Raw genomic sequence first — 19,622 nt, 5'->3', positions numbered from 1 at the left:
CGGGCATCAGGCGATGTCTTGATAATCCAATCCCTCAGCAGGATATAGACCGCCGCAATTGCATCATGCACGCACGCGCCAGTGCGTGGGGGTGAGTACACAACACGCATACATAAATCGTGACAACAGCTATTGTTGTCGGGTATGGTGGTCCGCCTAGTGCAGTGGGGAGAAGCGCGTGGCACTGGCACACTCGGGATGCGCACGGTTGTGGGGTTCAGATCTCTTCTCTGAGGGGGAAGCACCAGCAGTTGACCCTCTGGAAGCGCGGCGCAAGGCATTATGGGCACACGCTCTGAGATAGTGCGGAGCGTGCGACAGTCGTATGGTACCGGGTTCAGATCTCCCTCTCGGGAGCCCTATAGTGGTTTGCTCTGTAAGTAGCAGGAGGCATGAGGGCTGAGAGTCGTGTGCTCTCAGACAATCTCGTTCCAGAATCAGCGGAAGAATGGGGGCGATCAAGGGGTGTGGGTGGGTGTGTGTGTGAGCGAACCTCTCGTAAACGTCGTTGCCAAGCAACGCGGTGCCATATGTCAGGGCTCCAGGCCAGGACTGGGTTAGCGGAGTTACATCTCCAGAAACTCAGAAGGGAAGAAAGGTATTCCGGGCATGCGCAGTGAGTACTGCCGCGGCGAAGGACCTCTTGTCACGTGACGTGAAGGGTGCTTGTGTGTTGACGAAGGCAAAGGCTCCAAACTTGAAGTAATCTGAAATTTAGGTCAGAGTTAGAAAAAATAAGGAAGGGATTGGAAAAACACAGCCAGCAAAAAAAAAAAAAAAAGAGAAGAAGCGATAGAAGAGTAATCAGGAAAAAAAATCATCAAAACTTTCTTCATTAAAATCTTATTACGACCAGCGAAAATCGTTATTCCACTATTCCAATTTATTTAAAGTAATATTCGTCTTCTTATTTACATTTACATGAAGGGAATGTCTCTTATTGGTTATCAATTAAAAACTATCTTTTCTGGTTGCTTAATCCGCATTATCTGAATGTATTTAGCGCTGACCGGTGCCATTTATTGGTAACAATTTTAAGATATTTCCTATCGTCTAGGGATGAATGGCTGTTTTGTATAAAGCTCGATACAACTGATCATTGAATTCTTTTAAAATAATAATAATAATAATAAAAAGCTTGTTGATCCCCTCTTCCCTGAAGTAGCCATACAACTCCAAACCCATTTTTCATTGAAAACATGTTTACATCAGACGCCCAGTTGTGTTGGCTGTTGTCACTAAGTACTGTACACGTCACATCTCGTTAGTCTGTTTAATTTGTTCCCGGGTAATCTGACTAGCTTCCATCACTATGTAATGCATTTGTATACATATTATTATATGTAAGGAAAATCTACCCGTTTTGTTGGAAGTATGCTGGGGAACGCTTAGGAAGCGTTTCATTGCGAAAAAAATGAACTTTTTCTACTTCTTTTGCTTCTTCTTCCATACTCCACAGTTCTGCAGCACATATCAATACGGAATCAACCTCAGAGTCAAATAATTTCTTCAGAGAAAGACAAACTTGAAGATGGACCAATTTCAGCCCCGAATCAGACAATGGTCGAGATCAGACCTTGGAGATAAGTTTTGATCCGTCCTTAACCCTAACTGAGTACAGACAGTTTTGTTTATTTAGTGTTTTTGAGTTTTTTTGCGAGGGTCGTATTTGATGATCCCGACGGCAGCAGGAGAAACAGGGAAACAAATCATGTTGCGGTGGACTCTGTCGACAGGACAAACTTCTGAAGTGGACAGCTGAGCAGACAGGATAAACTTTTAGAGCTGACAACTCAGTAGAGAGGACAAACCTTTGAAGCTGACAACTGGGCAGACAGGACTAAAGGGCAGACAGTTCAAACCTTTGAAGCTGACAACAAGGACACAATTAGGGAGGAGGGCTGCTGACAGCACGCAGACAGGACAAACCTTGGGAACCTGTAACATGACAGACGGCAGCAAACGGCAATGCATCGTGTCTGCGACACAGGGCACAACCCGCGGGGCACGAGGCCCAGGGCACGTGCGGGGCCCTAGACGACACGATCGCCAGTTGCCAGCCCCTAAGCACGAGCCTGGGCATCCATGACTCGGCATGCTTTAAATTTTGAAACAGATGCAGCAAAATCATTTCAACTGTTACCATAACAAACAAAAGAATTTCTTTAAAGCAAAAAAAAAAAAAAAAATAAAATAAATAAAATAAACAACATTTGATCTTTTACCGTCAATACCCATTTACCATGGTGTCTTCTGACATATATATACTAAGTGTATGCTCATGGGTGTGGGCTTGGAGAACCTTTGAACTTGTGTAGCAACCTAGTTCACACTCTGTTCTCTTTACTTCGGAAAGTGTGGAAGAGGCCTCAGTGACTGACAATGGCTATGTTGAATGATGGCTTACTGGCGGGTTGATTAATGACTTAATGGATGATGGAGATGCTTAATGAAGAATCGATGGAGGACTGACTGGAGTTGTGAGGGAGCACTCTAAACGTCCTCGACCCTAACTGACTCTCAGGTCAAGTTCATGCTCGCTCCACAAGAAACACTCAAACAGTGAAGGTGAGACAGAGACTACGATTGTGTCTGGCAATGACAGACCAGTAGCAGCGGAAACAGGATGCCACGGGATGAGGAACATTGTTACATCTGCCATTCGGAGTCACATCTGTGGCTGACGGACTTCAAGAGTTGATGGCAGGGTTGAGGGTGGTCTGAGCAGGCCGAGAAACAGACTTACAAGCTTTTGTCGTTTCTAGTTAGAAGTTTATAGGTTTATTGCAACCTGCGAACGTTTTATCTACAAATCTATTTATGTAAATTGATAAAAAAAGAGAGCGCACGAGTGTGTGTGTGTGGCTGCATTCATGCACCTTTTTCCGTAAAGTGAGAATGCAAATAGTGTTCTATTGTAGGATGGAGGTCCCCTACCCCTTGCCCACCTCCCCACCAGAAAAGTCGAGCATCTTGCTACACCACTGAGGAGGCTACGAAGCTGAGCACGAAGGTTTGCTGTGTATATTATGTTACTAAACAAAGTGTAGATATTGCCATTCGTGACATTGTAAGCATACTGTTATATGCTGGGAAAATAAGAGACAATTACATTTAAATTAAAACAGAGGCCCGGAACGGTCGTCTGCCTCGGGGCCCGTGATGGTGTTCGACGGGCCTGTACGACACTGCTCCGTGCGGCACTTCTCTTTGTTTAACTGTAGAGGAGCAGATGGTATGTCTTCTCTGTTTCTCTCTCTCACACATCACTACAAGGTATTTCTGCCCCGTAGTATGTGTTTTACCACAGATATCTCATCATAACCCGATTGAGACTGCTAGACTTTCACCAGAAACACCAAGTTTTTATTGCTTCATTTCTCGCCGACAGCATGAAGGCCCATAAGCTCAGTTGGTTAGAGCGCCGTGCTAATAACGCGGAGGTCCTGGGTTCGATCCCCATATGGGCCAACTCTAGTTTTGTTTTTGTTTTGTTTTTAAATTTCTTCCGTCCGTTTTTGTTGCTCCGAAATTTCCTAACGCTCTCATTTTACTTTTAAGTATCTTTCTCTTTTTATGTAGGCTTTAATGACTTCTAAATTGCCAATACATTTTTAGTAAAAAAAAATAAAATAAAAAGTCCAGTCCTATATCTGTGTCAACTTCCAAAGTATCGCAGGTCCGTTAGCTCGATCGGTTAGAGCGCCGTGCTAATAATGCAATGGCCTCGGTTTCGATCCCCTTGTGCGCCAATCTTTTTGTGTGTTTGTTTTATTTCATAAATTATTTCAGAAAATTTTTTTTATTCCTTTTAAGGTAATAGTGTTGTTCGCTTATGTAGCACCATGTCTCACTCCTCGGGCAAGATGATGCCACTTTTAAAAAGAAATAATAATCGTTATGACTGAGAAAAACGCCAACCCTCTGGTAAAGCCAAGGCAAGTAAGTATTGCATGCCAACTGTCTTACTGGGGTGATGGATGTGCTACTTGTGTCAATATGTTCACTGGTATGACTATGAACAGCATGGTTGTGGGTTCACACGGTCAGTGTCAGTTATATAACTGATCAATTGCGAGCATCGTACATAAACGTACTTCAAAACTTGTTAGCGAAATGTACTCCGTGAGGCTCATTACCTCGGGTGGCAAGTGTATAACCTGGAGGTTGTGGGTGAGCCCCCAGGGGCTTTAAAGCAACCTCCCTGTATTACTTACCGCCAGCGATGACGAGGAGAATTATCGATCTGGCTGGCATCTTGCGATCGAAATTCTTCAGTTTTTTATGCACAATAATTATCTCCTTATTACTGATAGGGGAGGGGAGAGAGAGGTAATTATTTATGTTTTTGTTGTCATGTGCCATCGGCTTTTCTTGTAAACATTTCACTCTCACTCTCTCTTTCACTCACTCTCTCTCACACGCAGAGATTTTTCGCTTTCTTCATAAACACAAATCAAAGTTCATAATAACTTGTCAGCTTGTTGATCCAGATATTTTTTTAAATTTTTGTTTTGCATGGGAATTTCCGAGTTACTAGCCTGGTGTTTCCATGGTTTCGTCGAGGACACGACAGACTGACTGCCTCCCAGTGCGGGGTGGGGAGTTGGGGTGCTGAAAGGGAGTGAATTGCGATGTGGATGATGTTGCAAGGAAGCAGCGGATCAGCGGCGGATGAACGCACAAACAAAAACAAAAATTTTTCATAACCAACCAATCGAACTCGTCTTTGTTGTACTCCAACGATAAAAATTTTAAACTCCTGTGTTGCTTGTGATCGACCTGTGTGGGGCTGAGCTGCCTTTGACAGGTAGCGGGACATGGCTGGATGGGAATAAAGCAGAGCGGCTGAGTAATTCTGAAGCTGGAACTTGTTGCAAATTGGTGAGCCATGGAACCGGCAGCAAAGGTAGTAACTGTGGGAGCGGGGAGTGTGCTAAAGATTTTCACGTACATGTACACCTAACGGCTTTGTGGGAGGCAATGCCAGGGCAGCCGTGAGTCACGTGGCCACCCTAGCAACCAATCACTCCAAGCGTTGGACCTGGTGGAAAAACGTACATTGTGTGATTCGTCATCGCTAAAGTAAACGTAGCTTATTTTTATAATTAACTGCCGCTCATAAATCTTCCTCTTGTTTGTAGACAGAAATAAGAAAACGTTGTGTACACGTCTGCTTCTTGAGGATTCATCTCTCTCTTGTCGCTTATCCTCGCTCACTCCTTCCCCACTTGACGGAGTTTACTATACTGGTCCCTCCTTCTCTCCTTCTTTGTCTTGGATCAGAAATGTCAAAATGGCTGCAGGATTCTGCGACCTGTCACATGGAGCATGTTATCCCCAGTCTTACAATGGCTGCACATTGCAGATGCTTGGAAAAGACGACTAAAGCATTAGAGATGCTGCGTGTCTCAATCGTAAACCGACCACCAGACTAACAACTGTCACCAGAGGAGAGGAGGAGCCATTACTTGCCAGAAGGAAAGATTTTTGGGGGCTAGTCGTCCCAGGCGCCACATCGAGGCCTGCAAGGCGGGATGGAAGAAGGCAGAAAAAATGCCAGACAAGGCTAGAACTGATCTTAGAACATCAAAGAGTGGACACATCTATCTATCTATCTATTCCTCTTTGTGCATCAGGTTGCACATAAGGCCTCAACCAGAGTCCGCCACCGATGTCGATCGGCTGAAACACATTCTAGGTGACCCCATGTCCAGCCCTTTCCTTTCATCTCCCTTTCCACTGTTCTTCTCCAAGTTTCCTTTGGGCGGCCTCGTTTTCTTCGGCCGTCTGGAGTCCATCGTAGGGCGACTCTGGGAAGGTCTGCTGTCTGCTGGCGGAGCACATGTCCAATCCATCGCCAACGCCTTCGTTGAACCTGCGTGGTGATGGACTCGGTTTCACTTCTTCGGTGGAGTTCTTCGTTGGTGATGGTTTGGCCAAAAGATGTTAAGTATGCGCCTGAGGCATCTGTTTTGGAAGACGTCAAGCTTGTTACTGATGGTTTTGGTCATCTTCCAAATTCTGATCCGTAAAGGAGGGTGCTGATCACATTTGACTTGAAGATTCTCAGCTTGATCTTCTGGCTGATGTTTTTTGCCTTCCATGTGCTCCTGAGTGAGGCAAAGGCCTGACTGGCTTTCGCCAGTCGGGCTCGAATCTCCACCTCCGCATCCCCAGTGTTTGACATTTTGGACCCAAGATAGGTGAAACTGTCAACTTCCTCAATCTCTTCTCCATTTAGTTTGATGCTGTCTTGGACTCTGGCGTTCACTCTCATACTGTTAGTCTTTTGTGCTGACCTTTTCCAGCTGTTTCTGAGAAGGCCTTTGTTTTTTCCTGCATGTCTTGGTGGCGGTGTGACAGCAGGGCAATGTCATCAGCAAAGTCCAAGTCTTCCAGCGTTGTTGTTGCTGTCATAGTCATGGTCCATCTGAGCCCTCTCCTCTCGCTGTCGGTGGAAGTCTTCATGATCCAGTCCATGGCCAGGATGAAGAGGACGGCGACAGAATGCAGCCCTGCTTCACCCGTACTGACGTTGAAGGGGTCTGTGAGCTCCGTGTCACAGACAACCTGGATTTGAAATCGCTGTACAGCATTGCAATGACCTGAACAAGTTTTGCAGGGACTCCGTAATGCCTCAGGATCTTCCATAAGGACTCGCGGTGGATGCTGTCAAAAGCCTTCTCCAGGTCGATGAAATTGATGTACAGCGGTGTGTTCCATTCGTTGCTCTGCTCCAGAATCTGTCGCAGAATGAAGATGTGTTCGGAGCAGGATCGCCCAGGGCGAAATCCTGCTTGCTGGTCGGAGGTCTTTCTCAAGAGTTGCCGTCAGTCTTGACAAAACAATCTTGCTGAAGACCTTGCTGGTGAGGGAAAGAAGTGTTATGCCCCTCCAATTATTGCAGTCTCCAAGATCTCCTTTCTTGGGTAACTTGAAGATGAGCCCTGTCTTCCACGCAACAGGGACCTGCCCTGATTCCCAATTTGCCTGAAGATTTCAGTCAGCTTGGGAGCTGTCACATTTATATCTGCTTTCAACATCTCTGCTGTTATTCCATCTGCCCCTGGTGCTTTGCCGCTCTTCATTGTCTTGACTGCTGCTGTCACTTCTTCCAGCTTGGTGGGTCTGTGCAGATGTCAAGGTCTATAGCTGCTGGCTGGATGTCTGCAAGCTGAGGGGATCTGTCTGTTCAGAACTGACTCAAAATGCTCCCTCCAGCGCTGTAGTTGTCCTGCCTCTCCCTCGACGACATTACCGTTCACGTCTTTCACTGGCACAGTGTCTTAAACCCGTTGTTTAGCTGTTTGTTATCTTGTACAGTGTCTTCAGGTCATTTTTACTTGCTGCATTTTCTGCTTCATCTGCCAGTTTCTCTAAGTGATATCTTTGTCGGTTCTTGTCATCCTCTTTACCTCTTTGTTCAGTTTTGCATATCTTTGTCTGTGTTGTTCCTTCAGGCGTTCAGATCTGGTGCTGTTGATTCTTTGTTTGGCTGACTTTCTCTCTTCTATCTTCTTCCATGTCTCTTCTCTGATCCACTGTTCTTTCTTTTTCCGTTGGAAGCCCAGTATTTTCTCTCCTGATTCCTGTAAGACTCGATTGAAGTCGTCTAAGTCATCTCTTGTTGGTCTCCTAGTGCCTGGAACCTGTTCTTTACTTCCATAGCAAAGGCCCTTTCGGTGGCTGGATTTTTTAGTTTGCCGGAGTCCACTCTCTGCTGACGTGCCTGTTTTCCTCGTGATCGACGCAGCTTCAGAGAAAACTGTGGCTATCACAAGAGTGTGGTCACTGGCAATTCTGCTCCTCTGTAGGCTCTAACATCTTGAAGTGAGCTCCTCCATTTTCGGTTGATGATGACATGGTCTATCTGGTTCTTTGTGATCCCATCTGGTGTGTCCATGTTGCCTTGTGGATGTCTTTGTGTGGAAGAGTGTGCCTCCAATCAGAAGGTTGTTTTCTTCACAAAAGTCTGCCAGTCTCTCTCCGTTGTCATGATGGTTCCGATTCCATGTTTGCCCATGACATGCTCCCTGCAGGTGTTGTCACTTCCCACCTTGGCATTGAGATCGCCGATGATGAGCAACATGTCGTGGGCTGGAACGCTTTCTGAGGCTGCCTGGAGCTGATCGTAAAAAGCATCCTTGTCTTCTGCCTCAGAGTCATTTGTTGGTGCATAGCAGGCTAGCACTGTCAGCTTGGTGTACTTGGAATGGAATCTTGCTCTCAAAAGCCTGGGTCCATAAGGCTTCCATTCCAGCAGTGCCTTTTCCGTTTCTTGTTGAGGAGTAGAGCTACTCCTTCAGAGTGCTGAGCGTCTGATCTTCCTGAGAACAAGATGGTATGTCCTGACGCTAGTCTCCTCTTTCCCGTGCCGGTCCATCTGACCTCACTGACTCCCAGGATGTCCAAGTTGTAGTTGTCAAACTCCTTGACTAATTGGAGCATCCTGCCAGTCTGGTACAAGGTCTGGACGTTCCAGCACCCCACCCTCAACTTCTGCCTCGGCTTCAGTAAATCCGCTGTCGGGGCGCCAGCTTCCTTTCGGTTTGGCTGTCGTCCGTCATTAGTCCAGTCTCCTGGTGTGCTTCATTACCTTCGCCATCTGTGACGAGTTCTTCTGGTTTTAGTTTCTGTAACAGGATTTTTTTTACATGGTGGGGTTGTTAGCCCTACCACAACCTATTTTACCTCTAGGTGAGGTGTCCACCTTAGTCGCCTCTTACGACATGCCTGGCTGGATGGCAGGGACCCTATTCTTGCAATGCTTGCTAGGCAAGCATACCCCGGGGTCCCACAGGGGGTGGACACATCTGGACACCCCAAAACCGGCGATGGACCACGATGGAGAGACACATGTCTACTTTCTCCTAACCTTCCCCTGGTACCAACCTCTCCCCTTACATCAATCCAGTTAAAAGGGCTAAACGAAATGGGGAAATCATCATACCAGTCGTCTGCCGCAATCAATGTTGCAGACATAACTCCTTGTCCACACGGTCACTTGTTTAAACCTTTGGTTAAAAGGTGTTGGAAAGCCATTTCCTGTCCATCTTCGTAAAACAGATGATAGTTTGAAGAGGCTGGGAGGCCGGTAGATACATACATAAGGCACACACAGCTCCCACTACACGGCTCGGCTGGGATAGTGGGCCCCACGTGACTGAGCCCCAGCCTCACCTGTAACACCCGGTTAAGGGTTTCAGACAATAGCTGTCATAGGGTCTCCTTCAACAGTCATAGTTTCAGGCACCAGCAGCAGGCTCAAGGTTCCAGATAACACCAGAATTAGGGCTTCAGGAAACAGAAATATTAGGAAGTTTACACACACACATACTCTGTATATTTTTATTTATCTCGGTCACATTCTGCTCCCACACAGCGCCTCACAGAGAGCTACCGGAAGAAGACTCCTCTGCGGAACGCGGTCGCGTGCCGGCCACGTGTTGGCTTAGCGGAACTAGGACGCGTTCACAATCGTAAATAATAAACCTCTCAGGTGCTTCAGAAAGGAATATGCTGAGTGAAAAGTGTCATGTTGCAAACTGACCGCGTCTGGTTTGTTTCCCCGGGGGACAGCCCATGTTTCCCAGTAAAGTGGCTTTGCTTTTGCGTCTCTCCAGCCGCCATCTTTGTTGGCTTTCAACCTCAGCTGAGCTGCCTTTAGGTGTCGTGTGCACAGTTCAATGAAAGACTGGATTTGACGAAGATGAAATTGTGGAGATGAGGCTGAATGAAAAGAAAATTGAAGAGAGAGAGAGAGAGAGAGAGAGAGAGAGAGAGAGAGAGAGAGAGAGAGAGAGAGAGAAATTTCTCGTAATTATTTCGAAATGATTCCCTGACAGCCGCCCTTTGGTGATAAAATGTAAAAGTTCAGTGCAAAAGTACAAAAAGACTTCTGTTATAGAAGTCAATCTCGAACAGTTAGCTAAGTACTTACATAAACCTCAGCATCTGAGAACACACTTTTTAATCCGACCCGAGTAGAGTGAGAGATAACTCAATGAAAACTTTGCTGAGTAAGTCTACTCCCATTTGAACAATCATCATCTTCAACATCGCAACCGTCAACATCCTCCTCATAGAGTTTAAATAATAAGTGAAGATAAATTTAGTTCCATCGGAGATACTAATAAACCCAAGTTGTACAACAGCGTCAACGAACAACAATCATCACCATCAGAGATCATCAACAATATAGTTACATACTTTAAAATTAAGTGTATGGTGTGTGTGTGTGCGCACGCGCGTGGGTGCGTTCGTGTGGGTTTGAGTGTGTATATAAGAGACAAAGATGAAAGAAAAATTGAATGTTAAACTTTATTTGATGGACAATTGGCAATTGGGACTTCCCCGGGTGGTGGGTTGGTGGGAGGATAATGATAATGTGTGTGAGAGAAATGCATGCGTGCTCGCGTGAGTGAGAGATTAAAAGAAAGAAGCATGTCTGTGTTAAGAATGCTTAACTTTTAAACTGTCCACAGATTATACGGTAATGCTCTCATTGCAGTTGTTTTTGCGGATAAAATTTATTTTATCAAAAGAATGGTAATAGTTGGTGATGACGGGTGCTTTGTAGTATGGATGGCTGACTATGAAGGGAAGATTGGACAGCCTCGGTAATTAAAATAAAAGACCTTCTAGGAAAATCTTTGAATTGCTAGGTTGATAATCCTTATTATCACGTTATCAGACTAGAAAGACATGCAAATAGTAAACCTACCTGTAGGCTTAACGGAAAGTTGTAGACTTCAAAATATGTTTACTCTCTTTCTCGTGCATACACACACACACATATAAGAACAGACATAACAAGCTTGATGCTTATTTCCGTGTTGTGTACATGTGACTGAAGACAACTAAATGCAACATGGCTCTCAACTGTATATTATGGGATTGGTGAAATGCTCTCTTTCTCTCTCGATATGATAGCGTTTCATTTCTCAAGAAAAAGTGCTTTTGACCAGGTCATTATTTGCTTCAAGCTTCTTGGTTAGTAAAAAAAAAAAGATTTGAGTTCCTCAAAACAAAACTCGTATCTCTAAGGTCATCTTAATGTTCTCGTTATTGCCGTTGTTAACATGCTACCCTCATGATGATGGGAGCGTGTCGGGGGGATTATGGGGGACAGGAGACGGTCATCGTGGACCTGACTACAGCAATGAGTGGGTGGGGACAATAGTTGACACACAACCTACCCGCCACTCGTCAGTAGAGCGCGGCGCCACACGCCAAGTACCCGAGACGGAGACGACCGGCACTGTACCACGTGACCTGTGCTCCGACGGCACGCGCAGGACTCATTGTGCGTCTGTGAACGCATTTTCATGGGCAGGCTTTTGTGGGCTCCACGCGGTGGGCACGAGGCACGTCGCCGTGTACACGCAATGACGGGGGGGAAGGGGTTGGGGAGGGGAGTGTCAGGGAGAGGAGGGAGGTAGCAGGGCGGGGTTCGCCTGCCGTGATTAGGCAGGAGGGCGGGACAGGTAGGAGAGGTACTGGCAGCGGGTCTGCTTTTGTGCTGTGGCATTGATTTCTTTATCACAGCACACCTGCTGAGAAGTACAGACAACCTCTCTGCCAACCCCCTCCCCCCCCACACACACACACATTTGCGCATTAACACAGCATGTAGATAAACATATTGAAAACTGTAACAAGTTATACACACAGGTACAGTTATTAACTGCACTCTTGGCTCCCCCGATTGTAGAACGCCCCCCTCCAAAAAAAAAAAAAAAGCAAACAAAAAAGTCATGAGATGTGAAGCAGGGAGATCACTCTCTCTCTCTAGTCTATATATATATACCCGCACGCACACACATTTTCTGTATAAGAGATTAATGATGATGATGAAAGCGTCCTGTATACTGAAAACAAGCAGCAGGATCAATGCTGCCAGCACTCATTTCCTGGCAAACAAAGCTTCTGTGACGACCCCACCCATGTACACCTTCAAGATCGGATTTCCAAGAGCTCCCTGCCTAGTGGCCTCCCTTTGTGACATCCTACTGCGGTGCACATTGATTCACAGAGCGCAATCTTGCTGTTACACTTTTTTTCTTTTTCTTTCTCTCTCTCTCGCCCTTTAGTTCCGTCTTTCTATATTTAGCGCCGAGGGTGGAAAGTGGATAGATTGACGCCTGTGTTGTTGTGTGTGTTTCTTGATGAGGTGCCCCGAAGCCGCGTTCTAAATAAATAACAAGCGAGTGCTTGTGCCTCATCAATAACCAGGCGCCATCAAGCGTTGCCGTTCATTATCTTTTTCTTGCGTCTCTTTAACAGTTCGGACAAGCATTTATCTAAATTATTACCAGCAGACGGATCCTCTGTCATAACACTTATACCCGGGGCAGAATTTAGAAGCAGTTCTATCTCGTCGTTCGCACGTGCAGCCCCATTCTCTCAATTTGTGAACATGGCAGGTGATCGTTCTAATGAGCAATTTTTTTTTAATGTAAGAAATAAAGGGGACACGAACATCTTCACGTTCAATCAAATTTATTCAAAATCCTGAAAGCCAACGAATCATTAAAACCTCTTCAGTACAATGTACATCATTTATTTATCTCATTCTTGAATCCTGGGGAGGTGTTAATGTACGGATGTATCGATTAGCCAGAGTCACAATGGACCCGGTCTCAGAGTTCTCCACTGCACCTGTTTGCGTGTTACTTTTATTTTTTATTATTTTATTTTTTAACTTGCGCTTGGGGAACGCATGTCGGGGATGGAAGGTGGCGGGGGAGACAGGAGGGACCTCTGCAACACGTCCCGTGCAGAGCTCGAGGCCAGACGCGGGCCATACTCACACCCACCACAGACTCCGGGTGCGAGCGAGAAGGTCGCGATGACCGACCGGAACCGTGACGACGGCGTTCTGGGTCACGTGACGGGTTGCGTGGGCAGTTTTATATAGATGTATAAAAGTTTAAAAGAAAAACCCACTGAGGCGGGGCGCTTGCTTGTGTCGGATTCTGTCGCAAGGGGAAAGCACTGTAAGGACCCTTGAGTGACGTCAACATCTGAACAACCTATTGATGACGTCACTAGGAGTGTCTTCGTCTCTCTCTTGTTTGCGTTCTCGCTCGCCCTCAGAAGACAATGAACATGAACATCACAATACTTGTCGTTGTTTAGCTGTTTGTTGCTGACCTCCTGACTTGCAACTGTCAGTGACCCGATTCCTCTACCTGTTGTTTGTTGTTGTTTCGTTTTTACTGGATGACAGGCGTTTGGACTTTAAATAAAGTGATTTCCTGTCACATAGTTCTAAGGTTTTTAAACCTTATGGCCTCTACACTACAGTTCGGTAAGGCCACCCCACTCTTCCCACCTCCGCACACTGTTTCTCCTCGCGTTATTTATGTTGCAGCCGGGAAAGAAACATATTTTATCTTCTTGTGTTATCCATCAGTTTTTCATCCTGTTGTATGTAGACTCTTTTTAACGTGTGATGGATCGCTGACCTTAGCAGTGAGAAATATACAGCTGGGTAGACAATAGTTCTGATGGTACCTTCAGGAAGTTGAGGCCGCCAACCCTTGTAAACTGGTTTCACAACTTGTTAGTGCTACCTGCGTTTTCTAAAGAAGCATGTACAGACTTCCAGGTGAGATTCCACCTCTTGTTCTCTTCAAGCCGATACAATCGACGAGTGTAAAGTAGGAAGGTCCATAACTTGCCCTCGGGTATGTTTGCCTGGCTCTAACAGAGGCAGGTGGAGGCTCATATACCCGTCTAAATGTCCTTCATGTTGTTTGTTGATTTTCAGCTGTGAAACACCGTGTTATTATACTAGTACTCGGGTATAATTCTTCGTACATTTCGTTTTATTTATTTATTTCTGACGTGTCATGCCAGTCTGACTGATAGCAACAGACAGTCTCACATCCAGATTCCATCTCCAGTTCTGCATTAAAAAGAAGAAGTGTCTCTACATACATGTATACTGATTTCTTCTCACAGTCATCACAAACAGTTTATTCTTAGGTGAGGAAAATCAGTCTTTATCTGACAGCAGGCCTTTTGGTAACAAGACTCTGTTTTAAGGTCAGGCCGCTCCTAAAATTAAAAAGGTCAGACCCTAGGGGTTCTATAGCAACAGCAGTCGCACCTTCATGCAAACAACAGTAACGATACGATGTAATGATTGTACAGTCCACCACGTGCACACTCGTGGATATAATCATTCTTGCATTTTGGAATAACTAAAGCTGCTACCTTGCTAGTGCCAAATATAGCTTGAGTAGTTTGTATACAGCTGTAGCTAGACATAAAAATTACAGTAAATGAAGGACACTTTAAAAACAAGTAATAATCGGCCGACTGGACCTACATGGTGAGATGCGAGGAAGACGCCATCGTTTTTCGGCAATGACATGGTACTTGAAGAACATTTGAACTAAAGGTTTTCTCGAAACTAGTTTTACAGAAAGCCATGTGAACACCAGAACACCGTCTGGTGTGGACGAATGCTTGGGTACTGGCATAGGTGACCATGACAGTCTTAACGGCCGTGACATTGGTAGGTGGACATACACACGCACTTTGAGTGGTTATTAACCCTAATCATTATCGGAACAGAGCTACACTTTCTGGTCTCGTTGCCAGCACGTGCGCTCCCTCACCCAACCTCCCTACCCTAAATACTGACCAGCTGCACGGTGCTCCAGCCATGCACCTGCAACTGCCACGTACACATACACGAGTGTGAACACACACACACACAGACTGCCACCATCGTGCGCTCACTGCAATCGATCCCATGACGATGGCACGGGAGGGGGATGTCAGTGGTCGGCCCGTTATAGCCCCGCCACATAAAAGCGGTAACTTCACTGCTGGCCTGACTACCTGCAGCCTGTAGTCTGCGAGCGGCGGGGTCGGTCTGCGGGGTCAGTCTGCGAGCGGTGGGGTCAGTCTCGAGGGGAGTTTCACGATCGATAAGGCGGAGGTGACCGCAGCGCGGCGGAGTGGTTGTCTCATCTCCCCCTCCCCACCAACCCTCCATCCCGTTATTCCACCCCACCCCCACCTCCGCCATCTCTGCATTGATTTCAGCCATGGCTGTAGCGGAAGTGTGGCCAGGAGCGCACGCAGTAGACAACAGGTCTGGCATCGACGATCGAGAAACCGTTGCTCGCGCTTGTAACGTGTATGGGAGGAGGGAGGAGGGGGAAGGGCATGCGGCAGTGACGTATGGGGAATATGGCAAGATCAAGTATTCACCCTGACAGCGACAGGACGGAATATTCACACTATGACAGCCACAAGACCGCAAAATTTACGCTGAACCCCCCTACCACACACACACACGGAAGGAGAGAGGGGATAAGAAAGAAAAAGATGGAGAGAGAGGAAATACGAAAAAAGCTTTGCACAAACATTTGTTTTCGAACCCTTACATCATAACTTGAGCTCATAATTACTGTCTTTTGCAAGATGTACCGTCTGTAATCTTGGTTTTGTCAGCTCCAGTCTATAAATTCTTATTAGCATCAGGAAGAGGCTGAATATTATCAGCAAAATGGCTGACAAAATCGTCTGAATGAGAGTTCTAAGGAGTTTTGTAAGCTGGTCCCTCCCCTTCCCCATAGCAATTTATGGCAGAAGTCTGGGTATGCTGAACACCGAGTGGAACAATCTTCGTACAGTGTGGGAGGTGTGAGTGGATGGAGGAGGCAATGGACAGCCAGTGCAACTGTTAACAAGTCTCGCCGAGTCGATTATCTCCCCCTGGCAGACTGTGCGTGTGTTGCGTGCGTGTATGTGAGTAGTGCACTTCTGTCATTTGCTTCTGCAAAAATGTCGAATTCTATGGTTATCTACGAAAAACTACTGGCTTTTTAAATCCTCCTCATTATTCTTCTTTTTCTGTATATCCCCATTCCTCAAAAAAAAAATCATTCATATTCTTCAGAATAAGCCTTTCACTAATTTGAATCAGCAGAAATCATGGAACCGAGCCTGGCTTTCTCCTCAGGAAGTCCTATTGTTAATTTGAAGGTTCACATGCCTGTTGGTTAGACATCCTCCTCTGGACTCCGTACAGCTGACAGTCTGCCCCAAACACCTGTTTGGATACCCGGGGTGTGCGTGTGGAGGTCTCTGTCTTCAGGTGGGAGCCGGACTCTCTGCATGCAGCCTTCCTGACAACAGGATGGTGTCAAGACCTTTCCTATGATTATAAGTGTCCGTGGCATCGAGCCACACCCTGTCGTGCACTCCGTCCTTTCCACGTGTGAACCTTCTGCACCCGGGCCGGCTTCAGGGCCTCTCAGCAACTTTGCCTGAGATGTTTTCCAGCCACGCTCAAGCCCCTTTCCTAATCTCTTAAAATTCCACACCCCTCGAGCTTGTAATTTGTTTCTCAGTGGTTGTTCCATCAACCAGTCCCGTTTCTCTGACTTCAAGAGAACTTTTATTTATTTATTTTTGTTTTGTCTGTGATTTTCTTTTTCTGACCCTTTGATGCAACCACATATTCATCAATCACAGTCCTTGTGTTTCTGTTCACATTTCCAACCGCGCTAGGTTTTGCCGCTGACTTTTTGTAGGTCTTATTTACTGTTTCTCGTCTTTCTTTTGGTTTTTGAGGGGAAGATCATTCCGAGATCATTATTGCTCAAAGGCTCAGGCTTGTCCCTTTGATCATCTCTTTGCTAGATGTCTTTTAGTACAACCATACACGGCACTGATAAAGACTGCGCAGTTCAAGAAGAACCTTGTTCAGTATCCACAGGAACTTCGCGAGTGAACACTGATGGCCGCCGTGTTTGACACCTGTTTCAATGTCTTCCCAACAGCATCATCGACATCGTGACTAAGCTTGTGGAGCTCATCGCACGATGATCAAAGAGAAGTGAAAGGCAGCTGCATCCACGCCGTGCAACACACCATCTCCTGCAGACAGGAACGCGCGTGCTTTGTTCATATGTTCACGGCAGCCTTGTTCATATGTAACAACCGTCATCGAGTGCACGTGCAATTGACCAAAATTAAAGATCAGAAAAGCGATGGGAAAGGTGGTTTCTGTCTTTAAATCGGGACGAAGTGGGAACTAGCGTGGAGGGGGTGGGTGTCTGAACTCGGTCACGTCATGCAGTCGCTGATCCAGCCCCTCCCCTACCCTCCACCACAGCCTCCCCATCAGTCAACGGTACCTTGTAATGCGCGCGTGCTGCGACGAAGTGGACGGAGGGATGGAGGGAGTGTGTGAGTTGGGTGGTGGATCGAGAAAGCCATGCGTTAAACGTAAAGAAGGGAGGAAGGGGTGGAAGCTATTTTGCCGTCAAAATCAGGGTGTAGAGGACGATGAGAGAACAAAAATAGTTGGTGGGGCTGAGTGGGGGAGATATTAAAGGGGGAATGGAGGAGATGAGGGGTGGAGGAAGAAGGAAGATCAGAGGACTAGCCGCGAGGACAGAGCAGGGTATTGATCTTTCCAAACCAGTCTCTGCCCATTGGCCGCGTCCGCGCTGATCAAAAGAATGACTCACTGAGAGAATGCACAAGACGGAGACAGGCGCGACCGTCGCCTGTGGAACCATCTTGCTGCGTGACGTCACTGAGGGCGCAGGCTTGTAAACACTTGTTAGCTCTCCATGCTCTGGCTCGCGAAGGGTTCTACAGCCTTTCCAGAAAGTTCTAAAACGATGAGAAATAGTCTTCTGGCCATTCTCTGTGTGTGTGCGCGCGCGAGAGAGAGAGAAATAAAAGTCGATATACATGTCGTATGATGTATTGTTTATGCAAATTGTTCTCAGATTCTTAATTTAGCATACATTGCTGGAACTGCGCAACTGTTTTGGGGTTATTAACCAGAATTCAGCCATGACTAGCACGTCCAGATGTTTTATTCCGATCTCTCGTGGGATTATATGGATGTATTTTATTCATATTTGTGTTTAGAATAGCAATAGCTGACACATTGACTGCTGTAAGGGAAGTAGTGAGAATAATGCTGATGTGAAAAGTGACGGTCGTCATCGAGAATCGCGAAAATGGCAGAGTTTGTTTAGTTTGGCAGAAGCCCTATGCTATTCCACCAATATAAAAATACAACATTTCCCATTAAAAAGGTGAGATTAACAGAGCTTTACCCTCCCTTCTATAGTGGTGGCAAGTGCAAGGTATTTCACTGGACTACGGGGTAACTCCATCGTAAAGCAGTGGAGCCGCAGATAAAGTTTTCGTCAACGATGTTGGCGATAGAAGGACGGGTGATACTCTGTGTTCTTGCTCGAGTCCTGTCTGATGGTGCACGGTGTTTTTTTTAAGAGTGTAATGATGGACTGCGAGCTTGCTAAAGCCATGTCATGTTCGACTGTAGATACACTGATACTGAACATTGCATCTTGTCAAGAGCTTTTCTTCTACTTATCAAAAACTTCTCTCACTATTTTTTCTCTTTCTGCCTGTCTATCTTTCGTCGCTCTTCTGTATTCAACCGAAATCCAGGACAATTTTCACAGTTTCTAAGATAATTACTCGATTTACGAACATAAAACATTCCTAAAAATAGGATCGCAAAACAGGAATTTGTAAATCAATGGATACCTGTTGCTCATTAGCGCAGTAACTGAGTAGGTGTGTGGGCAAAGTAATCACTGTTTCTCTTCTGTCGGCGAACATAAATAAACGAGAAATGAAGGGTCGACGTGCTTTTAGCGTAAGAGGCAGTTTACATCCTGTACTCAGTGGACAACGCAAACCACTTCCTGATTTTATGGACTAGCAGGTGAATCTGTCGGAGTACCCTTATAATCTCCTCCATCGGCCCAGGAGACTTCCCTCCTCTTAACGAAAGCCGATAGTTGCCATGAAGAATGCTTTTGCAAAGCACCTCCTCTTGCCTGCAAAATGTTCAGAGAAGTCAGGGTTGCTTGTTTTTTAAATCACCAACAACTTGGAGTGGGATACAAACAGTTGTGGAAGGTGTTTAAAGGCTTTTTTTTTTTTTTTTTTTTGTTCTGATGCGGTCATTATGTACACTACATCTACTTTACACAAGCTTTCAAAGCTGCAAACGCCAGAACTAAACACAAAGGCATGAAATTGCACGTGTTTGGGAAAGGGTGGCTGATAATGTACGCTATAAAAATCCCTGCGTAGGCAGATGATGAAAGGGTGCACAGTCGCACATTCCTGTCAGCAGTAATTAGCTGAGGTGCAAGGCAAGGCCACAACAGTTTACGTCACACCGACCCTCGTCTACCCCTCAATCCGTGGGAGTTGGCTTCTCCTCAAAACCGCTCGAAAGATGAATCTTCCGGAAGAATAGGCACTCCGTTACGCCACGAGCGGAGATTCACTCGTTCTTTGTGTCTTTCGATGCATTGTTGCTTTTAAGTTGGCTGACGTCACTGTGACGCACACCCCACGAACGGCAGCCATCTCAATGCTGAAAGGGAAACTGTTGATCTCATTTTTAAATGACACAAACGTCATCAGAACAACCCTCGGAGCGGTGAGCAGACGAGGAGACAAGGGAAGCGACGTCGTTGTGTCGTAATTCGTTTACGTCGGTGTCACCGTCTACGTGCGGGAATTGGCTCATGTGACGTCACCTTACCAACCTCCCGAAGCAGCAAGACCAAAGCGGGTGGCGATACTTC

The 19,622-nt window shown here is 46.1% G+C and overlaps 1 protein-coding gene and 1 non-coding gene across 2 annotated transcripts in view; both read left to right on the top strand.

The window, feature by feature from the left end:
* The window catches only part of LOC112556494 (CUGBP Elav-like family member 3-B), a 204,510-nt gene that overhangs the window by 118,267 nt on the left and 66,621 nt on the right, over window positions 1-19,622 (top strand).
* Window positions 3,398-3,471, top strand: Trnai-aau. The gene has a single exon. It is a non-coding gene; the product is annotated as a tRNA-Ile (tRNA).

The sequence above is a fragment of the Pomacea canaliculata genome, linkage group LG2 (assembly GCF_003073045.1).
Source record: "Pomacea canaliculata isolate SZHN2017 linkage group LG2, ASM307304v1, whole genome shotgun sequence".
NCBI lineage: Eukaryota > Metazoa > Mollusca > Gastropoda > Architaenioglossa > Ampullariidae > Pomacea > Pomacea canaliculata.
The sequence above is the reverse complement of the archived record's forward strand: the minus strand, read 5'-3'. Positions and strand labels throughout refer to the sequence as shown.